Source organism: Schistocerca piceifrons, chromosome 2 (genome assembly GCF_021461385.2).
Source record: "Schistocerca piceifrons isolate TAMUIC-IGC-003096 chromosome 2, iqSchPice1.1, whole genome shotgun sequence".
NCBI lineage: Eukaryota > Metazoa > Arthropoda > Insecta > Orthoptera > Acrididae > Schistocerca > Schistocerca piceifrons.
The window spans coordinates 862,085,234-862,106,711 of record NC_060139.1 but is presented as its reverse complement, the minus strand read 5'-3'; positions in this window follow the sequence as shown (position 1 = coordinate 862,106,711).

Sequence of the window (21,478 nt, the reverse complement as noted above, 5' to 3'; positions counted from 1 at the left end):
ACCTGAGGTGAGGAACACCTACATGTATTGTAAAACAACTATCAGTGTTAATAGCAGCCAGTTTCAGTTTAGTAAGACAGTTAACCATAGATCACAGATTAGTTAACCAATCCTGGAGTTAGCAAATCTATCTAAGTTATTCGTAGTAATAAATAGTACACCGGGGAGAGTCTGCTTATTTTGTACGTCCATCTAAAGATACTTTTAGCATGATACAAAGGAAACGTCGTTTGATTACCTACACATTGATTTTATGAGAATGCTCTATACAGGAAGAAATTACTCTTTTTAAGAAACGGTTATATGTACATTACAACTCCATTGGAATTTACAGCACGTATAGAAATGTTTGCTTAAACTCGTCTCTGATGGTCCCAAATTGGGCAACCATGTACTTTACAGCAAGTACAACGTATGCTAATACACCATCTAATCACTGTGGAAGTTATAGTATAATTATTGTGGACGCAAGCTAGGACTCTTCCACAAACTGACTGGGTAAATTACGACCATGTTACTAGTCACGTAGATATTCTTTCTGATCAAGTGAAAAAAACTGCTTTGCCCCTAATCATTATGGTTTCCCGACATTTGCATCAAGTTAACACAGAAAACACGAAACAAGTTGCCGTGGTGGCTGATACAGAGGAATTACATGAGCTTCATATCCTAAGCGACAATACATTTTCAGTACTTCGAGGACTTCCTCACGTGGTTCCTTAGAGAAGTAGACGGTTGAAATCGTTGGTCTTCATTCCCCTATCTTAGCCTCTCTAATGACTGAGTTATAAATTGGACTTCTATCCTAATCGTCCTTCCATTTTTGTACAAAACAAACCACATTCCAATCTTACGAGTCCAATTTATTAGATACCAGCTGGAGGTAATTTAATAACTTCAAGCACCGCTAGTTCTCGGTTCATATCGTCACATGTGAAAGTCTTCTGAAAGTAGTTTTGCTGAAGGGTATTTATGAGCGATAGAGAGCGGTGACACGTACTCCGTGTATCGTCGGTACTTCGCATGAATCGCTATACTAATTACAACACATTTTCCATGTTGAAATATGATAAAATACTGTCGATACTGTTGCCCTAAGGCCGCCTGGAAAACAATTCAACGTGTGCTGCCAAAACACAGTATTTTTTACCTTTTGCTAAATGATGTAATGCTGCCGCGTTTGATAAAGAAGTACTTCACTATTTTTATTTTACATCGTAAATAAACATCCATAGAACGTTAGATTTTACATAAACGGTAGAAAACACGTAACAACCAACAAATGATTCAATTGTGACGGTGTAAACAAATCTCCCACAGAGGATGAGCGCCGAGCGTTGGCGGCTGCGCTCAGACGTGGACGAGTTGCTGCTGCTGGCAGCGCAGGCGGAGAAAACCCGGCCGCAGCCTGCTGCTGTTGATGGAGTCTGCGGCAAAGTCGTCGGGAAGGTAAGGCCGCACCGGAGACACAAATTCAATAATAGCTCGTCAGTAATTAATGAGTTAGATTACATCCAACATAGCATTTTTGAGATCTTTATAAAGTAGCAGAAGTTTAATTAATGGTGAAAGATGACAAGTATGATCCTTGTCACCATTAATGAACATGTAAGAACCCTCTTACCTTTCCAACTGTCATACTATAATAAGTGGTAGTTCTCTCTTAATGTACGATTCCTCCATCGCAAAGATTCTATAGAATTATTGCTACTGTTGTAGCTCGATGAATGTTTTACGTATTTTAACGTGAAGAACTGCTCTTTTGTGCAGGTGAATGATGGCTGGATGATTGTGACGACTGCCGAGGTCCATCGGCCGCCAGTGACGGAGTGTGACGAGGACATCCCACCGACCCCTCGCCGTCGGAGAGGGTGTCGTAGGTGCTGGGCGGAGAAAGTCGGGGCGGAGACTGTTGTGCGCCCACACGGTGGCCGGACGCACCGCTTCACCAGCCACTAAACGTATTCATGACCAGGACATTGTGTCAGTGCCTCTTAGTGTGTGATGGTGTTGGGGCGCTGCGTGAAGAAAATCAATGCTGAGACTGTTGTGCCTGTTGAAATTGGACAGGGACACCGGCTCACTACCCAATAAGCCTGATAATAAGATAATGGGGACAGTTGATAAGAAGAACATCCCATCAATGCCTCAAATTTGGAAGGGGTGTCAGAGGTGCTGGCCAGAGAAACTCACGGCTAAGGCTAGTGTGTCTGCAAAGTGAGAGGGGCCACCAGCTAACTAGTCAATAAATATAATCGCATGGAACCAAGAACAGAGGACGAGGAGGACATCCCACCAATGTCTCGTCGTCGTAGAGGGAGATGTAGATGCTGGACTCAGAAAGTCGGGGATAAGACTGTTGTGCGTGTGTGTATACAGATTGGACCGGGACATTGACTCACTAACCAATAAACACATTCATGAAGAGCTGAGACTAAAACTGTTGTTTCTCTTCTAAGTTGATGGGGACTCCGTCTTACTGGTCTATATACATATTCATGAGGAACTGAATGAAGTGGATGAGGAGTACATACAATCGGTGCCTCATTTTTGGAGAGAGGTTTGGATGTGGCGGTGGAGAAATTCAGTGCTGGGACTGTTGCGTGTCTGTAAAGTGGTTGGAGGCACCAGCTGACTAGCCAATAATTTTATTTGTGACGAGCTGAGGATAGTGAATGAAGAGGACGTACTACTGATGCCACATTACATGAAAGGCACTTCAAGGTGCTGCAAGGAGAATGTAAGGGCTGTGGCTGTTGTTTGTCTGCAAGGTGGACGGGGATCCCGGGTCAGCAGCCAATGAGCATATTCGTGTGGAACAAAGGACAGTGAATGAGAAGAGCATTTCGCTGATGCCTCGTCGCCAGGAGACGATGCTGGAGATGCTGTCAGAGAAAACCAAGACTAAAACTGTTGTTTGTCTGCAAAGTGAATGGGGACACTGGTCCACAAATATTTAAACTGAATAAACTATTAATTGAATTGATAAAATATCTTCGACCTCTGATGTAATATGCTTGCTTGTAAAACAATGATAATCATGATTTAATATCACTCAACTCTTATTAAACAAATTGAAAATAAAATTTACTAATTTTATCAGAGTTTTACTAATCTCTCCTTCTCTCTATGTTTACATATGTGACTGTATGTTGATAAACATTTGACAGTAATACCTTTTTAGTAGTCCATCGTCGAGAGCTATGTTACACACGGACTACGACAGGTATCAGAACACTAGATTTTCTTTAACATCAAAAACAACCGTATAAATTTTAGGAATTGTCTAGTTTAACTTAACCTTTAATGACTTATTTCCGTTGGTTCTCCGTGCAATAGTGTTGTTACTAAAGCTCCTGTGTTCCTGAGATACTGGAAGATTAAGTAGCCACATAACATTATAACACACCAATGTGTGAAGGCGTGTCTTTCGCTTGAATGCCTACGCCAAAAGTGAAGACAAAGTAGGATCGATCTCCAGTCGATTGAAACATCCGACGAACTAAACTATAGCAAAAATAAGCCAAGAAGACTCTTGCTGTCCTCTGAACATCAGTGACATCATCGTATTGACTTTTTTTATCAACTTTTATTTATACTTCCGATCATTCTTTTTCCGTTTGAAATCTGCATGTGTTGTCCATAACACGTAAACAGGACTACACATTTGCCCGTTAAACCGCAGGTAATCTAGTGAGTGTGAGCTCAGTTTCAGGTAACCAGTGAAAGCGAGAAACTACGTTTTACTCTTAGCGCTCGAACTGGAATTTTTACTTCTTGAGTTGATCGAAGAGGTTACCTTTAATCGCCGTGAAGAAGGCGAGCATGGTTAATATTTCTGTCACAGATAGTTGACTGTCGTTTTCTCAGATAGACTACACATCAAAGGTTGTGTTCAGATTCGGACACGAGTTTAAATACAGGCCTACAAAGCGCGGCCTCTGCCACGGATCAATTACTCCTCTCAGCTATCGACAGAGCATTTTCCGTTCCTGTCATAACTCACGGCTGGCGTTTCGTATACTACACTGCGTTGCACGTTATATGTTCATCAAACTGACTGGAACTGTCATTTTTTCAATTTATTTTTATTTATTAGCAGAACTAATAACAAAAGGCCCCAAAAGTTTAAATGATGAAAGCTGAAATTCCTAAAAAAACAATTTAATATATGAGGTGACCTTTCTGCCACCCCCACTTTTTGAAGGCACTCTTCAATACTAGCTCGGTGAACAACGATTCAGTGGCTTACATTCAGGAGCGGCGGCTTCCAATTCGTATCTTGCATGTTATCAAGCCCCCTTACATTTTTGTGGTCGATCCTGAGCTTCTAAAATAGCGTGTTCACCGCAAAGCCTATAATCGAAATGAGTTTCTAAATTCACTCGCACGGAAACGGCGCCCTAAAACTACATTTTCGACAGGTACAGTTCCTACAGTTGTAATTTGTGAGGTAGTTTTTTCTTTAGTGACGGGAACGTAGCGAGGATGAATGTATTTGAATGGGCTTTAATGTAGGAAATTTCAATGAACACATCATGAGAAAAATTTACAGCGTCTTTCTGCGCCTGAAATGCCATTTCAGGCACTGGTAAAGGAAATAAGGCAGAAATCAAGGGACCAGAAAAGAAGACTTGAAGGGGAAGAGGACCCTGTGTAAATATCGGGGGGGCTTATGAAGAAGTGATATATGGAAAAAACATTGGCTGAACTTTTATTTCATGTCCGATAGGTGTGTCTCTTAGAGTTTATCTAACTTTTTCTCAGAACCTATCTAGGCTGGAACTATGAAATATAGCACAATTATTTCTATTAACCTTATAAATGCTGTCTCGAGACTAAATTTTAGTTTCTTAGTGTAAGCTGCGATATGGTGCAATGTGCTTGGAATTTGCATGACTTTTGTACATAGCGGTGATGAAGGTCATGGGATATTTGCTAAAATCATGCCACCGCGGTACAGCAACTCGACGTGCCATGGACTCAACAAGTCGTCTGAAGTCCTCTGCAGAAATATTGAATCACTTTGCCGCTATAGAAACCAATTAATCACGAAGGTTTTGAGGGTGCAGGATTTTGTGCACGTACTGACCTCTCAATTATGTTCGATGGGATTCATGTCGGCCGCCATGGGTAGCCAAAGCATTCGTTTGAACTTACCAGAATGTTCTACAAGCCAGTCGCATAGAATTATGACAGAGTGGCATGGTGTTTTTTCATCCATTAAAATGTAAATTGTTTTGGCAACATGAAGTCCATGAAATGCTGCAAATGAGCTAAGGTAGCCGAAGATAACGACTTGCAGACAATGATGGGTTCAGTCGGACTAGAGAACCGAGTCCATGGTATGTAAACACATGGAGCCACCACCAGCTTGCACATTGCCTTGTTGACAACTTGGGCCCATGGTTTCGTCAGAACCCCATAAGCTCTTACCAACTGATATCGGGACTCACGAGACCAACCCACGGTTTTCCAGTCATCTAGGGTCCAACCGATTTGGTCACAAGCGCAGAAGGGGAGCTGCAGGTGACGTCGTGCTGTTAGCAAAGGCAGTCGCATCGGTCGTCTGCTGCCGTAGCACATTAACGCCAAATTTCGCCACACTGTCCTAACGGCTTCGTTTGTCGTACATGCTACATTGACATCTGCGTTTAATTCACGCAGTATTTCTTGTCCTTTAACGCTAATAATTCTACTGAAACGCCTCTGCTCTCGGTCGTTAAGCACTGCTTTGACCATCGGGAGAGGTAATGCCTCAAATTTGGTATTCTCGGCATACTCTCGACAGTGTTATTCTAGGAATTTGAACGCAGTAACGATTTACGCAATGGAATGTCCCATGCGTCCAGCTACAAAACCAGTCCACGATCAAAGTCTGTTAACTCCCTACGCGTTTCCATAATCATGTTGGAAAGCTTTTCACATCAACACTTGAGTACAAATGACAGCTCGGCAAATGCGCAGCAGTTGTCTACCCTGTGTGTGCGAGGCTGCAGATTTGCATATGTGGAGATCGCTATTTCACTACTTTTGTCTACTCTGTCTTATAATTATAGAATTATCAATAGACGATTATTTAAATTTCCCTGTTCTATATACCCAAAAAAAAAGAAAAAAATTTAATCCCTTGCTACTTTCTGAGTACAACGTAATATAGACAGTGACAGTTATGAAACCATATGACAAAAAAACGTAATTTAGTTTCAAACTAAGGTATGCGCACACTTCATTCAACATGTAAATGTCACTACAGTTATTCGGATTTACGTTATGACATGTTGATATGCCTGCCATCATATGGTTCAAATGGCTCTAACCACTATGGGACTTAACATCTGAAGACAAGAGTCCCCTAGGCTTAGAACATTTTAAGCCTAACCAACCTAAGGACATCACACACATCCAATGCCCGAGGCACGATTCGAACCTGCGATGCCTGCCATCATTGACATGGGCATGTCCAGAGCTGATAGCTGATTTCTACCATTGTGTCGCATCACCACAGCGGGGCTGATCTGAGCGCCTTGTGGTTGCCGTGGCGCTGCTTACCGCCCAGGTAGAATGGGACCAGGGAGCGGAGCGGCAGCAGCCACTTTCGCTTGATTGCATGGACGGCCAACCCACAAAGCAGACCACCTTCAATTTTCATCAAATGATTTTAAACTACGCGAGAAACAAATTGTATCTCGTGGATCTCATAGAATTATTCTTCACATTCTTAACGAATTGCTTATCATTTCTTTAATTGTCGTAGTTGTAATGAAATTTCACAATTAAGCGAGCTACAGCAAGAAACTCGAATGGTTTGCAACGAAAAATAGAGGTCGCAATGAGTTTGCTTTTGTAGCACCTTAGGTCATATGTAGCTGCGTAGAACATGTAGTTAACATATTGTTAACAAGTGGTAAACTTGAAATGGGATATTTAACTCACCCTACTCTCGACAAAATTGATCACATATAGCGCACTCGATTCTGTTGCGAAACCCAGACGATAATGCGAGAATTAAATACTTACAAGACACTTCTATCTGATAAACAGTTTGGGATATCAGAAAAAGGCCTTTGCAAATGATAGAATGCAAAGAGGAGAGTAGGTTACCACATCGTTAGTATGCATAACTTACTTATCAAGGGAAATATACGAGTAACTACAGATTTTTTTCAACGGAACAATGTAATTTTTATAAGCTTCATTGACAGCTGGTGAAACGAGCATTGGTACCAGTTACTAGAAAACCAGAAGCTGTTTATCGTGACATGGCTCCGACATTCGCAGCAGGATTCATAAACATTGTCAGGATTGTGAAATGAATGGTTCAAATGGCTCTAAGCACTATGGGACTCAACATCTGAGGTCATCAGTCGTTTAGACGTAGAACTACTTAAACCTAACTAACCTAAGGACATCACACACATCCATGCCCGTGGCAGGATTCGAGCCTGCGACCGTAGCAGCAGCGCGGTTCCGGACTGAAGCGCCTAGAACCACTCGGTCACAGCGGCCGGCTCAGGATTGTGAAATCAACTACATAACTGTTTTGGGATGGCCCCCGACCACAACACATGAATGAGTGTCTTCTGAAGATAATTTTCTAAAGACTGTAAACGGTTTGTACAACTGATAGAACTTTCCACATTCGGTCGGCGATGTGTGTCTAAAACGATCACAAAACTCTGGTACCATGTTTATAATCATCTTACATGAAGTTGCAGCTCCTCGTAGAAAATTCGCTATAATCGGTATCTGGTGATACGGGAAGGAAAGAGAAGACGGTAGATATGATTACTGCAATGTATTTTGCTTGATGCAAGAAGGGGAGTATAATAGACCGCCAGAGTCTCTAGAAGCAACATCTGGTGTGTTGCCTTTTGCCTTTTGTGTTCATTGGAGATGGGGCATATCCGCGGTTGAACCATTTTACCAACTGTTGCAGCTGATGGGTTTTAGATCTAGTGGTAGAATATTTCGGCAAAAGCTTTCCCAGACCACAACGATTAATTTAACGTGTATTAGGGATAATAAGCGCTAAGTGGAGCATGTTTAGAAAGCGAATACAGTCTTCATCATATTTTTGTGACGGTATTTAGAAATGCACAAGTTTTCCACAATACTGTCACTGACCTAGAAGAATTCCTGAGTGTTGATGAGCAACATACGGAAAAAACCTAGAATACTATACAACAAACTTATCAGACAGGACGAAACTTTAAAAGAACTTCAAATGAAGCTGCCCAAATGAGACGGTTTTGGAAACATTATTTTACATAATATAACGCGATTTTCAAATGTTTTTAGCTATGGTGCTTCAACTTTGTTATAGCCTACTGTAGTAAGACATTGAAAGAAATAAGAGAATAAGGAAATACGAGGGTTGGAACTTTAATAGTGGCAACTATTTATTTACAGCTCGTACAAATAAATACGTGTTTCAAAGCAGTCACCACCATTATATATAACCCCTTTCCAGCGATGTGGAAGTCGTAGGATACTCCTAGCAGTGCCAGTGTTGACAGTTAGAGCGGCGCTGTCTATTGCCCGACGAATTTGTAGCAGTTGTGAAGCGAATGCCGCGAAGTGTTTCCTTCAGTATAGAAATCGAGTTGAACTCACGAGGGCTTAAGTCAGTGGAGTGTAGTAGATGGTATAGCACTTAGCAGCCCCATCAGTCAAACAAATCACTAACAGCTTGCACTGTACTTACTTGAACAGTGTCCTGCAAAAAGGTCAGGTCCTGCAGAAAGTTTCATCACTTCTATCTCTAAGCTGGTCGTAGGTTGTGTTCCAGAAATGAACACGTCTAGGAAACTAGGGAACACGTTTAGCCGGGAGGAGAGCTTGAAACCGCGAACTTGACTTCAGAACGCTTCCTTCCGGATTGCTCCTCAATCGCCTCGTAACGATTTTGCTCCTTCATATTGGCTGGTAGGGGGACACATTTAGCATTGTCTGAGGATGTTAGTGTAACCTAAACAGACTCAGACCTTACGGCAGTGCCTTCAGGAGGGATTCCCATCTCAACGGCACCCGCTGGGGGAACGGTAATCACTTGGGCCGAGCGTGGGCTGGGGCGCGTCTTGTAACATCTATAAAGCACCAATTCGCACCCAGCTACTGTTTGGTCACTGGAATTTACAACAGAATCGTAAATCAGGACGGAAATTCTATAGATAATCCACTCAGTCGGACTCCTCGCCAGTCACACTTTATTTCCAGTAAAATTCGATTTTCAGAAGCATGAAAAAATATCAATGTTTTCGATACGGAATACGTCATGTAATTCATCATAATTATTTTTGAATGCTTGTACTGTCATTATTAACTTATAATATTACCATTTATTAAATTTAACTGAGAATGTCTCTGTTTCTGCAACATTAAAGGTCAGTTTACTTATTTTCTAACCAACGATGAAATTGATTGTAATGTTCATTTTCCAAACCATTTTTCAGATTTTTCTCTGCTGGTGCGAAGTGACTTCGGTGGAGCTTACTGCGGCTTTACATCTCTTTACTTTCTTAGGGTTCCAGACAAATCATTTGAACCATATTATCCTCGAAACGGCTGATTTTAAGGTTTTCTTCCACAACCTAACAGTCAGAACGATCACGACAAGGGAAATTGCAGCGGTGGTAATTCAAAATATTACCTATAATTTGCCAAAGGCATGTGTTTAACCCAGTAACACTTTAGTGCACACACTTGATAAAACGGCCTAAATAACGAACCATGGAAATGTTGGAATCGGTAACTAGAATTAACCTGTGTAGGTCAGTTCAAGTAACCCATTCCAGTATTTGTGAGACCCAACTTTTCGTTAATTTTTGACACTTGTACATTACAACCGTTAGATTTAGTTATTATTATTAAAAGTTAACGTTATTTAGGACTATTATGACTTCATCATGCGCTATACTGAAATGGATATAAGGGTTTTCCGTGCTTTTCTTACTAGCATAATAGGATAATAATTTATTTCAGACATTTGTACTTATCTTATTCTGTTCTTATTTAGTATCGTTACTTTTAATTCTTGTCTTGGCTGAGTAATTAATCACGAGAACTGTGACTGTAGGTTTAGCGTATGCTACATTCTTGTTTAAGTACATGCTGAGTTGCTTTCAAAGACTGCCTCTATGTAGCCTCTCTGCCTTAGATATGACTTCACTGCTCAAAGCCGACGAGTGAGTACGAATATTCCTAGTGTTACAACCGACAGAAGAACAGTAATCCATTGAAATTAATGACTTGTGGTGTAAAATTAATGTTTATTGTTAAATGGAGGTGGTTAGTTACAAATATTAAATATATATACCAAATCTAAGTGCAGTAGAGCTTTTTTAAGGGGTGAATTGTTTTCTTCGGCTGTGACAGGCTGGGGTGACAGGGGGGAGGGTGAATGGTACACGCATGAGGAAACGCAGGTCGCCGGCATATGGCGAGATTTCCTTGTCCGTAGGCCTGAAAACTAAAGAGCAACTAGACAGTTCCTCCCCCCCCCCCCCCCCCCCTCTCTTTCTCTTTCTCGCTCAATCTCTCTCTTTCTACCCCACCACGTTACAAGAAGCAAGAGACAGAGCGACTCAGAAAGTTATGCCGGCCCCTCCGCTCGCATTATGAATCACTGGCGAGGCACCGTGCAGCATGCCCAGAGCTGTGCCCATTTTCCAAAAAGCGTGCTGGCGCTACAAGGAATACAGATTTCAGCTACTAATAATACCAACGCAAAAGAAGCATATGGAGGATTTCTACGTATATACTCGACACTGTTCCGCACTGCCAGACGGAAAACTGATTTCCAGTCATCCTGTACAACAGACGGTAGGGCTCTTCTAGCAAAGGCAACTTCCTCTAATACGAGTGCTGCTCTCTATTCAGTCTGTACACAGGCTATACACCTCCGTCATATATTGGCCAGTACTCTTACGTTGGTACATGAAATAAGTTCACTGTGCTGCATGGGGTAGCCGCGTGGTCTTAGGCTTCTTGTCACGGTTCGCGCGGCTCCCACCGTCGGAGACTCGAGTCCTACCTCCAGCATGCATGAGGTTGTTGTCCTTAGATTAAGTTAGTTTACATTCGTTTAATGTGTGTGTAAGCCGAGGGACCGATAACCTCAGCAGTTTGGTCCCATAGAACCTTACCACAAATCCCCCCCCCCCCTCAAAAAAAAAATTACTGTGCTCGTCTTTATGTTGTGGATTTACCTTATGTTTGTTTATTTAGTACCGGTTTTCATGTTAACAGACCAATTGCGTAAAATAGGTTTGTATGAGCAGTGGTTTTTAAGTATTTAATTTGTAAGTGTGACTCTGTCAGTAACCTATATAACGTTGGTGCGAACGGAATACGATCGGTAAACCTGGCGCGCTGTTGGTGTTTATCGTTGACAGCGTGCTGTAACGCCTCAAAATCAAGCTGTAGTAAATGGCGAACTAATTGAGCAACAGAAAGTTATTGAAGTTTTCTCGTCACGTATCGTGGTACAGGTAGACTACATACATCTCTGCCATTCAGGAAGCACCAATAGTGAGTTGCGCAGAGTGTAGCCACTTACCACACATCCACAGCACACTTGCAAGGTGGGTGTGCAAATGTCTAATGGAATGGGACCGATCAAATTCAAGTGATGAACAGTAAACTGTCGTAAACCATAGCATGACTTACGTTGAAATATCCGAAGTTCCATAAAACCATCTGTTGCAGAGACAACAAATATCAGGCGCTGGGCCGCTTAAGATGTTGGAAGAGCTCTAAAAAGAGCTTACATTAGAGTCAATGAATTTCACACTGTCGAACCCATAATGACAGAAAGTTACTCTTAGGACAGGCAGTTCATTGTGGTGTTTTATATAACATCTCACATAAATACTATAAATCAGATTTCACCTAATTAAATGAAAATGATACCGCTGTACTCGCACAAACATGTGCTCTGTGAAGTTATTTCGTCTACCTACATAATAGAACTTGACACGAAAAGTCGGATAGGTATAATCTGTAACAGCGCTCATGGTGGGACAAGTTTGCCTTTCCCATAAGAAAGCTACAGCTACTGTACAAGATGACCGAGAATCAATTTCCCTTCTAGCAGCATAGTACAGTGTGGAGAGACTAACGTAGATGTTGACCAGATGCGTCTCTTGCGTTAGTATTATTAGTAAGCCGTATTTGCGTTACATGTCCTGGTTTATGTCCGTGCTCCCGAAAAGTCGGTATAACTTTGTGAAACATCCTGTGGTTCCTACTTGTGACTCTGTGGAATAGAGAGAGAGACACACACACACACACACACACACACACACACACACACACACACAGAGAGAGAGAGAGAGAGAGAGAGAGAGAGAGAGAGAGAGAGAGAGAGTAGGATATAACCAGCATGCCATTCACTTTTAAGACCTGTGAAGGAGTGACACACGACATATATGACTGGGGACCTACCTTCACTCACACTTCCAAACCCCACCCTCTTACTCCATCTAATTACACTCCAAAAACACAGCCGAATCCTTAATATCCTTCTGATGCACTTTAATGTGTTACATACTTCATACATCTTATAATTGTTCATAATCCACAATAATCCACATCATTTAACAATAATAATTAATTATTTACCATTAAACTGAGTTTTTAGTAATTTGCAATTTTTTGAAACCCAGCCACGTGGAAACTACTAGTCCTAGAGAAATAAATAACAGTATCTGTTTTGTAGGAAATTTAATGAAGTTTAATTTTGTGTTAGGGAAACGTTTTGAGCAGATGATGAGCTTCATGTTAATCAAAAAAAAACATAAAAAATTTACTTGTAAACACACCCACTTACACACAAGCTCATACAACTCCCGTCAGGGAGATCGGTATTCAAGAATCGGTCGAAAAGTGTTATGTAAGCCACTTCTTTCGTGGATGAGTTCACTTTCCCTAACATTCATCCTATGGACCTCAGTTTGGCATCTAGTTTCCTGCTATTTGTTTCTTGTGGTCATTGCACTTAAGGTCGGTCCGGATTGACGTATACGTACGAAAAAAGTAAGGCAGTCGTGTGCTGGCAGAATTTTTTACACCTGAGAGCGGCTACAACGAGGTGCCAGCAAAATTGTGTAATAAGTTCGCTTTGATAACCAGAACTCGTCTTATTACCGTATCCCCATATCGTCGATGACTACGATACGTATCTTTGGTCTGAGCGCTACCTTATGTAACTCATAAAGAGATTTGAATTAAAAGGTAATGATGAATATGAACAGAGACGAAGACTTCCCACGTTGGGCAGTTACATAAGACAGAACATTTAATTGGGTGATATATAAAAGTTTGTCATCAATAGTACAGATGTAAAGAAATATATTCCATCACTTACGCATGGGTAATATGTTATATGAATTTGTGTTCATGGTCAACTGCTGGAACCGGTACCATTTACTATCCCTCTGCAGGTCCTTTCGCAAATCGATGCCGTCTTCTTGTAGATAGCACCATCATCTGCGACAATCTGTTATTTAGTACAATTAAAAGGACATTCAAAAATTGACCATACAATGGAGTCCTTCACGACAAGATGTTTTGGTCGCTGGTGACTCTTCTGGGTAGTACGTCCGTCGTCTATTAAGTTTTCTTAACGTTTCTTCCAGTGATGTGTCCAACAACTGCAGCGTTGCTCGTGAATCTGCTGAGTAATGGCGGAACAAGAGGGTATTCGGCAAGAGATAGCGGAACAAGGAACATCTCTGAATATGTCTAATGCATCACCAGAAAATCCTTCATTCTTTACCACAGTTTTCTTAGATCGCTTTCTGGCACTCTCCCTCCCTCGCTCTCTCTCGCTCTCTCGCTCTCCGGCTCTCTCGCTCTCTCCATCTCTCTCTCTCTCTCTCTCTCTCTCTCTCTCTCTCTCTCTCTCTTTTCATTATCTCTCTTTCTTCCTCATACATACACGTACATATTGTTGCAGAATGAAAACTTCATCGGTGATCTTGTACATTTTTCCACGGGCGTAAATAAAACATTTATTTAGCTAATAAGACTCTTGTCGCAAAATTCACACATGTGTGTCCGAATATGTCAGCAGATCAGAGTATTAACACCTTAGCAGTTTCAGGGTCGTTTTCTTGGTTTTCCAAATACATAGTGCTTGTGTCTCTAGCATTTGGCACAAGTACCAAAAACCTTGAAGAGCAACTATCCTCCGTTAGTACAACAACGTGTGTGCCCAGGTGTAAATTATCGGACCAGTGTTCAGCAAAAGAGCAGTTACGGTGTGCCCAGCTTTTCCGTTGTGTCATGACTGAGTGGTGGATCATGGGTAGCGAGGACGATCAAACATAAGTGGGACGTCGGCAGCTGAATATTTACGAGCAACGAAAGCGAGAGCACAAGATCAAGAGCTGGGGAGAACATTCCCCACTGCTACTAAACCATTTCTGAGGAAAAAAATTATGTTCAATGTCTAATTGTGCAAATCAGGTATGTTTGCAGTAGCATTTATACACAAAACGAGTTTCTATTCCACATTTTTTGTCGATATTAAGGAAAACAAAGTTTGTCTAAAATTTTTCACGTTTCCAGAAACCTGTGGCCAGTATGATATGGAAATTTTATTTCAGAATTTACTCAATTAGGGGTGCGGTGACCTAGATGTGTCTTCCTTAAGTTTTTTTATTTAATTCAGGAAGACGGTAATGGGCATGTGTGAAAGAGAATTAATCAATGTGTCTTCCTCAATATTTACCTGTCTTGTGGCAGCAGGAAGGATGTAACTTTTACTGGTTCTTTTATCTAGGTGCCGGCTGAAGTGGCCGAGCGGTTCTAGGTGCTAGAGTCTGGAACCGTGCGACCGCTACGGTCGCAGGTTATAATTCAGCCTCGGTCATGGATGTGTGTGATGTCCTTAGGTTAGTTAGATTTAAGTAGTTCTAAGTTCTAGGGAACTGATGACCACAGACGTTAAGTCCCATAGTGCTCTGAGCCATTTGAACCATTTTTTTTATCTAGGTAGTTGTTTTTGGATATTGAATGAAATACATCTTTCGATACTTTTGAATGTGTACGTCTTGTGATTTAGCTTCCACATATTTTTTAGCCATTCAGGCGTTACGTTCAAAAGTATGCTCTGTTCATTATCTCTCACCTTTGGGTGCAGGAATAGTATGAGATATTTTCCATTAATTGTGATCTAAAATTTTCCCATTGTTTATAATAAATTTGTAACTCAATCCCCATTTTTCGCATATTTCACATCCGACAGTGACCTAGGAACTGTGTGGCAAATGTCGGGTCTGTAACACTTTCGTACCATCACAAAATGCTTCATGTTGGAACTTTCCACACTAATGACATAAAATCACTTGGGGATCCTAGTACTTATTACCGTATACGCAGTTCGATGGTGTCTCACAAAACAGCTTCGCCTCCTGAGATCAAGTCGTATGGATTTTAGCGAACTACAGAGGCCTTTTGAAACCATTGTATCAATTTCGCATTCTCTTTCGACGCTCCCTCTGCTCGAGCTCCGTCTTGATTACAGTCAAGGTCTGAAAAGACGCATTTTCAGATCCGAACGAACCACACACCCTCTTACTTCGTCGATTCATAAATCTTAAAATTTGTAGATAAGTATTTCCGGCAAACATACTTTTCAACTAAAGGTTCAGTGTTATTTAAACTTCACAAGGTGTGGATGTTTCGAATATATTCATATTCATCAGGAGTCTTCACCATCACCACACAACTCATTACAAAACCATTGAAGGTATATCTCTGACCAAAGAGACATGTTGTAGTCATCGTACAAATATCGGTATTGGTGTAAGTCCAATGCTTGCTTCTATAAAAAAATTATTACACAATCCTACAGTCATCTGCCTGTAGCTGCTGTCACATTCATCGACCTGTATCACAACATTACCTTGATTTCGAGACATTTGCTGCTACACATTATAGCCTTATCTTACTTAAAAAGCGAATGATGAATCACAGACAAAGATTCAGTGATGAAAGTTACAAATTTTCATGTTTATTGAACTTATATACTGCATTAATTCTTGGATATTATGTTCGTGAGAGGCCAGTTACTTATTGTGTATGGTTGATGAAGCGCTTTGGTACGATCGGAAGCTGTCGTCGCTGTTTAGCTTTGGTCCTAAGCTAATTTGTCAACAATGATATATCGCACACCACGACGCGGGCAATCGCCTGGCAACATTGCGATTGCGAATCGTGAATCGTAAACGTATTGTCTGTGCTAACGTGATTTTTATTGAGAGTTCTTTGTGCTGTAGTGCTTATATTTGTGCGAGACAAGCTCATTAACTGAATATCTCAACTGCTTGTCGAGAACAGTCTTCAGATAGAAGAACGCACAAGACCTGCGTTGGGTGGGACGCTGTACGGAACCGTCACGATCTTCTCTCGGTCTTTTCTCACTCAAAGTAGCATCCTTTGCTGTTAATGTCGCCTGTAATCTACTAGTGCTGAACTCTGTTGTCACGCATCAAATAAGCCGTACCCAGCTTCATTTCGATGTCTATACTTACCAGATATATTTACGGAAAAGAACTATCTATGCCAGTGATCCTAGTTGATATTCACCGTCCGGGAATATTTTTACAAATTCTTGGGACTTTCTTTCGATAAATGATGCATCCTGATGACTTTATGCTTCCATTACGAAACGGGTTAATTGTCTATGCGCCAGCGATGTTCTGCGTCCATTAGCATACAGTATCATGGTACTTGCGGCACTTATCGAGTTTAGGGGGACACCCATGAAATCTTGGATTTTTTACCGATTACCGTGAATTTGACTATGCTGACCGAAAACCCATTCAGTAGCTGAATCACTATCACGGCAAACGTTGAACAAATTTACCATTCAAAATTCGGTTAAATCAGGGAAAATTCTAGTCATTACGAGTTAGTTGAACAAACACCGAACTTAACCTTAACTACACTGTTATTTGACTTTAGTGTAAACTGAATGAGGCGATTTTATCCGAGTGATTAGATGTGCTACGATTTAGCTTGAATGATGTTTCAAATAACATGTTCGTGGTCTGGTCAAAAAATGAAAAAAAATTTAATAAAAAAATTTTTTTCTCTCGATATATTGAAATGTTTTTATCGGGGATGAAAATAAATAACATCTTCGAGATCAACATAATCTAACCGATCAAAAAGTGGGAAACAATATTTTCGAAAATATTGTCCCCAATTCTCGATTAGTCCCCCTAAACTTAATAAGTGCCGTACTTGCTGCATAACGTGTATATTGTAACGATACATTCTACACATGACTCACCACGTAATGAATTAGTTTTTGCTTGTACTGTATCGTGGGTGTACCCAGGTGGAAGAAGAGGGTAGGGGTGGCAGCTTTCCTCGCTAGAAAGATACTAGTCTTTTATCTCGTCAAGCAGAGAGACTTAAAAATTCAGTATCAGTGTGAAGTAAGGCGAACGTGTATTGGGTGTTGACTACCGGCCGGTGTCGTGATATATCTACGCCATTTCAATCTACACAGCAAATCTGCTATGACTTGCCTACGACCCCTCCCTATCAACTCATTCCTGTCACACATTCAAGGTACGCGCCTGTTCTGTGTGGTGTCACCGCCAGACACCACACTTGCTAGGTGGTAGCTTAAATCGGCCGCGGTCCATGTAGTACATGTCGGACCCGCGTGTCGCCACTGTGATCGCAGACCTAGCGCCACCACCAAGGCAGGTCTCGTGATACGAGAGTGGACTCGCCCCCCAGTTGTACGAGAACCAAGCTACCGCCCAGTTGTACGCGAACCTAGCTATCGCCCAGTTGTACGAAGCCTTTCTCTCTCATTAGCCGAGAGACAGAATAGCCATCAGAAGTTAATGGCTACGAACTAGCAAGGAGCCATTTGTATCAGTGCCTATAGCTTCGAGTATTCAAGAGAGATGTATTCCAAGGAATCAATAAAAGTTAAGTAAAAAGCATCTACATACTTTTCTTCTTATTCATTCATAAGTTCTCATGTTCCAGATTTCACGCCCGTCTGCATTAGTCTAGCGTGCCTTTCTTTTGGCTACTACCGTGTGGCGTAACAGTCTTGTTACGTCACTACAGATTGGCGACGAGAAAAAGAGTTTGTATTAATTCATTTGCCACGTTGGCGCCGCTTTAAAGTGTTCTGATTGCTTACATTTCATTGTGTCATGGCTTCGCCACATTCTCCAGATGTACTGTCCGAATTTTATCGCTTGCAGAATCAGCAGACGCAGGCGTTACTGGATGCCCTTGGACAGCTCGTCCAGGGTCAACGTGCGCTGCACACCGATGCGGCCGCAGCCGCTTCACCGCTACCGCAGCCACAACCTGCCGTTGCACCGCCTTTTAGGCACTACGACCCGAACCAAGAGACCTGGCAAGAGTTGTCCCGTTTGCCTGTTGCTGAGGATAAAGCATTCGATTCTTCCGAACTTGCTTGCATGTTCATTGATTCGGAAACCGATGAAGTGGTCGAATCGTTTCCGATTGATTTTCGTCGTGTCGCTACAGTCACAGCTACTGACCCTGTCCTTGCTACTGTTTTGCGTTTTCTTGCTACGCAATGGCCTTTGTCAAAGTCTCGGATCGAGGATCCGTTGGTTCGCCGATTTTTTGCTCACAAGGAGAGACTTTTTGTTCGACGTGGTGTTTTGTTGTTGCGTTCTGATAATGATCAGTCCAGAGTCGTGGTCCCACGTTCGTTACAGTCCTCTGTTTTACGGCTTCTTCACCAAGGACATTGGGGTATAGTGCGAACGAAACAACTTGCTCGTCAGCACTGTACTTGGTTCGGAATCGATGCTGCGATTACGAATATGTGTTCTTCGTGCCCGGCGTGTGCCGAACAACAGTCCGCACCGCCGCGGAAAGCCTTTGCGTGGCCAAAAGCCACTTCCCCTTGGCAACGCTTGCACATTGATTTTGCTGGTCCATTCTGGAATGCTCGATGGTTGATTCTGGTCGACGCCTTCAGTAATTTTCCTTTTGTTGTCCGGATGTCTTCCACGACGTCCTCCGCCACCATCCAAGCGTTGTCTGCTATCTTTTGCATTGAAGGTCTTCCGCAGACTATTGTTTCTGACAATGGCCCACAATTCATGTCCGCAGAATTTCAGTCATTCTGCCAGGCCAATGGTATTCAACATCTGACTTCCGCGCCGTTTTCGCCTCAGTCCAACGGTGCCGCTGAACGATTGGTCCGGACTTTCAAGTCACAGATGTTGAAATTGAAAGAGTAGCATTCTCGGGAGGACGCATTGTTGCTCTTTTTGTCTTCGTATCGCTCTCAGCCCCGAGATGGTCGCTCGCCGGCTGAGTTGCTCCACGGTCGTCCTCATCGCACCTTGATGTCTTTGCTGCATCCGCCGCATCAGGTTCCTGTGCAGCGGCAGACTCCTGCTTTTGCTCCAGGCGACGTTGTATTTTATCGCAACTATCGAGGTTCACGGCGTTGGCTCGCAGGGCGCATTCTTCGCTGCCTCGGCCGCGCGATGTATTTGGTTTTGGGGGCCTCTGGTGAGGTGCGTCGGCATCTCAATCAGCTGCGCCTCTGTCGTCGCTCGGGTTCTGCCGCTCCCCGTCTGCTTTCAGCGACGGTGCCGTCCGGTCAGCGCCCTGGGGACCCATCTACTGGCTCGCCTCATCCCCAGGTGTTACCGACGATGCCTTCCATTTTGCCCCATGGCGACGCGCCGCCGCCGCCGCCGCAGCAGCAGCAGCAGCAGCAGCCGCCGCCGCCGCCGCCGACCGCATTCGACGCTTCGTTGCAGCCGCCAAGCGCCTACCAGGGTCACGCGCCGCCGATCGCTTCCCGTGACCAGCTGTCCTCCGCCATGGAACTCCCGACCGCTCCGGACCACATGACGTCATCGCGCGTCGGCTACCCCGACGCAATGGAGGTCGACACTTTGGCCCCTCCTGTTTCTTTACGGGCGCATACACCGCATGTTGACGTGCACCCTGGACTAGTTTTGCAGGCGTTTCCTAGCTCCCCTCGGACCGGATGGCCGGGTGCGGGTGGCACAGCCTCGCCTGTTGTTAGGCTCCCCACCTCATCGCATACGTCAACATGTGGTCCTCCCCACGGCGGGCGGAAGCCTTATCTCACGACCGTTCGCCGATTTGCGGGGGAGGAATGTGGTGTCACCGCCAGACACCACACTTGCTAGGTGGTAGCTTAAATCGGCCGCGGTCCATGTAGTACATGTCGGACCCGCGTGTCGCCACTGTGATCGCAGACCTAGCGCCACCACCAAGGCAGGTCTCGTGATACGAGAGTGGACTCGCCCCCCAGTTGTACGAGAACCAAGCTACCGCCCAGTTGTACGCGAACCTAGCTATCGCCCAGTTGTACGAAGCCTTTCTCTCTCATTAGCCGAGAGACAGAATAGCCATCAGAAGTTAATGGCTACGAACTAGCAAGGAGCCATTTGTATCAGTGCCTATAGCTTCGAGTATTCAAGAGAGATGTATTCCAAGGAATCAATAAAAGTTAAGTAAAAAGCATCTACATACTTTTCTTCTTATTCATTCATAAGTTCTCATGTTCCAGATTTCACGCCCGTCTGCATTAGTCTAGCGTGCCTTTCTTTTGGCTACTACCGTGTGGCGTAACAGTCTTGTTACGTCACTACATTCTGTACCGTATATGTAACTAGAACAAACTGGGCATTCAAAATATTGATCACATAATGGAAACTTCGAAAACCGATTGTTAATATATAAATGAATCATCCAGGTCGTACGATCGTGGCCCCCGAAACATTGTTCTTTCTGACAAGTCCGAAAGAACTGATACCATCTTCATATATATACACTCCTGGAAATGGAAAAAGAACACATTGACACCGGTGTGTCAGACCCACCATACTTGCTCCGGACACTGCGAGAGGGCTGTACAAGCAATGATCACACGCACGGCACAGCGGACACACCAGGAACCGCGGTGTTGGCCGTCGAATGGCGCTAGCTGCGCAGCATTTGTGCACCGCCGCCGTCAGTGTCAGCCAGTTTGCCGTGCCATACGGAGCTCCATCGCAGTCTTTAACACTGGTAGCATGCCGCGACAGCGTGGACGTGAACCGTATGTGCAGTTGGCGGACTTTGAGCGAGGGCGTATAGTGGGCATGCGGGAGGCCGGGTGGACGTACCGCCGAATTGCTCAACACGTGGGGCGTGAGGTCTCCACAGTACATCGATGTTGTCGCCAGTGGTCGGCGGAAGGTGCACGTGCCCGTCGACCTGGGACCGGACCGCAGCGACGCACGGATGCACGCCAAGACCATAGGATCCTACGCAGTGCCGTAGGGGACCGCACCGCCACTTCCCAGCAAATTAGGGACACTGTTGCTCCTGGGGTGTCGGCGAGGACCATTCGCAACCGTCTCCATGAAGCTGGGCTACGGTCCCGCACACCGTTAGGCCGTCTTCCGCTCACGCCCCAACATCGTGC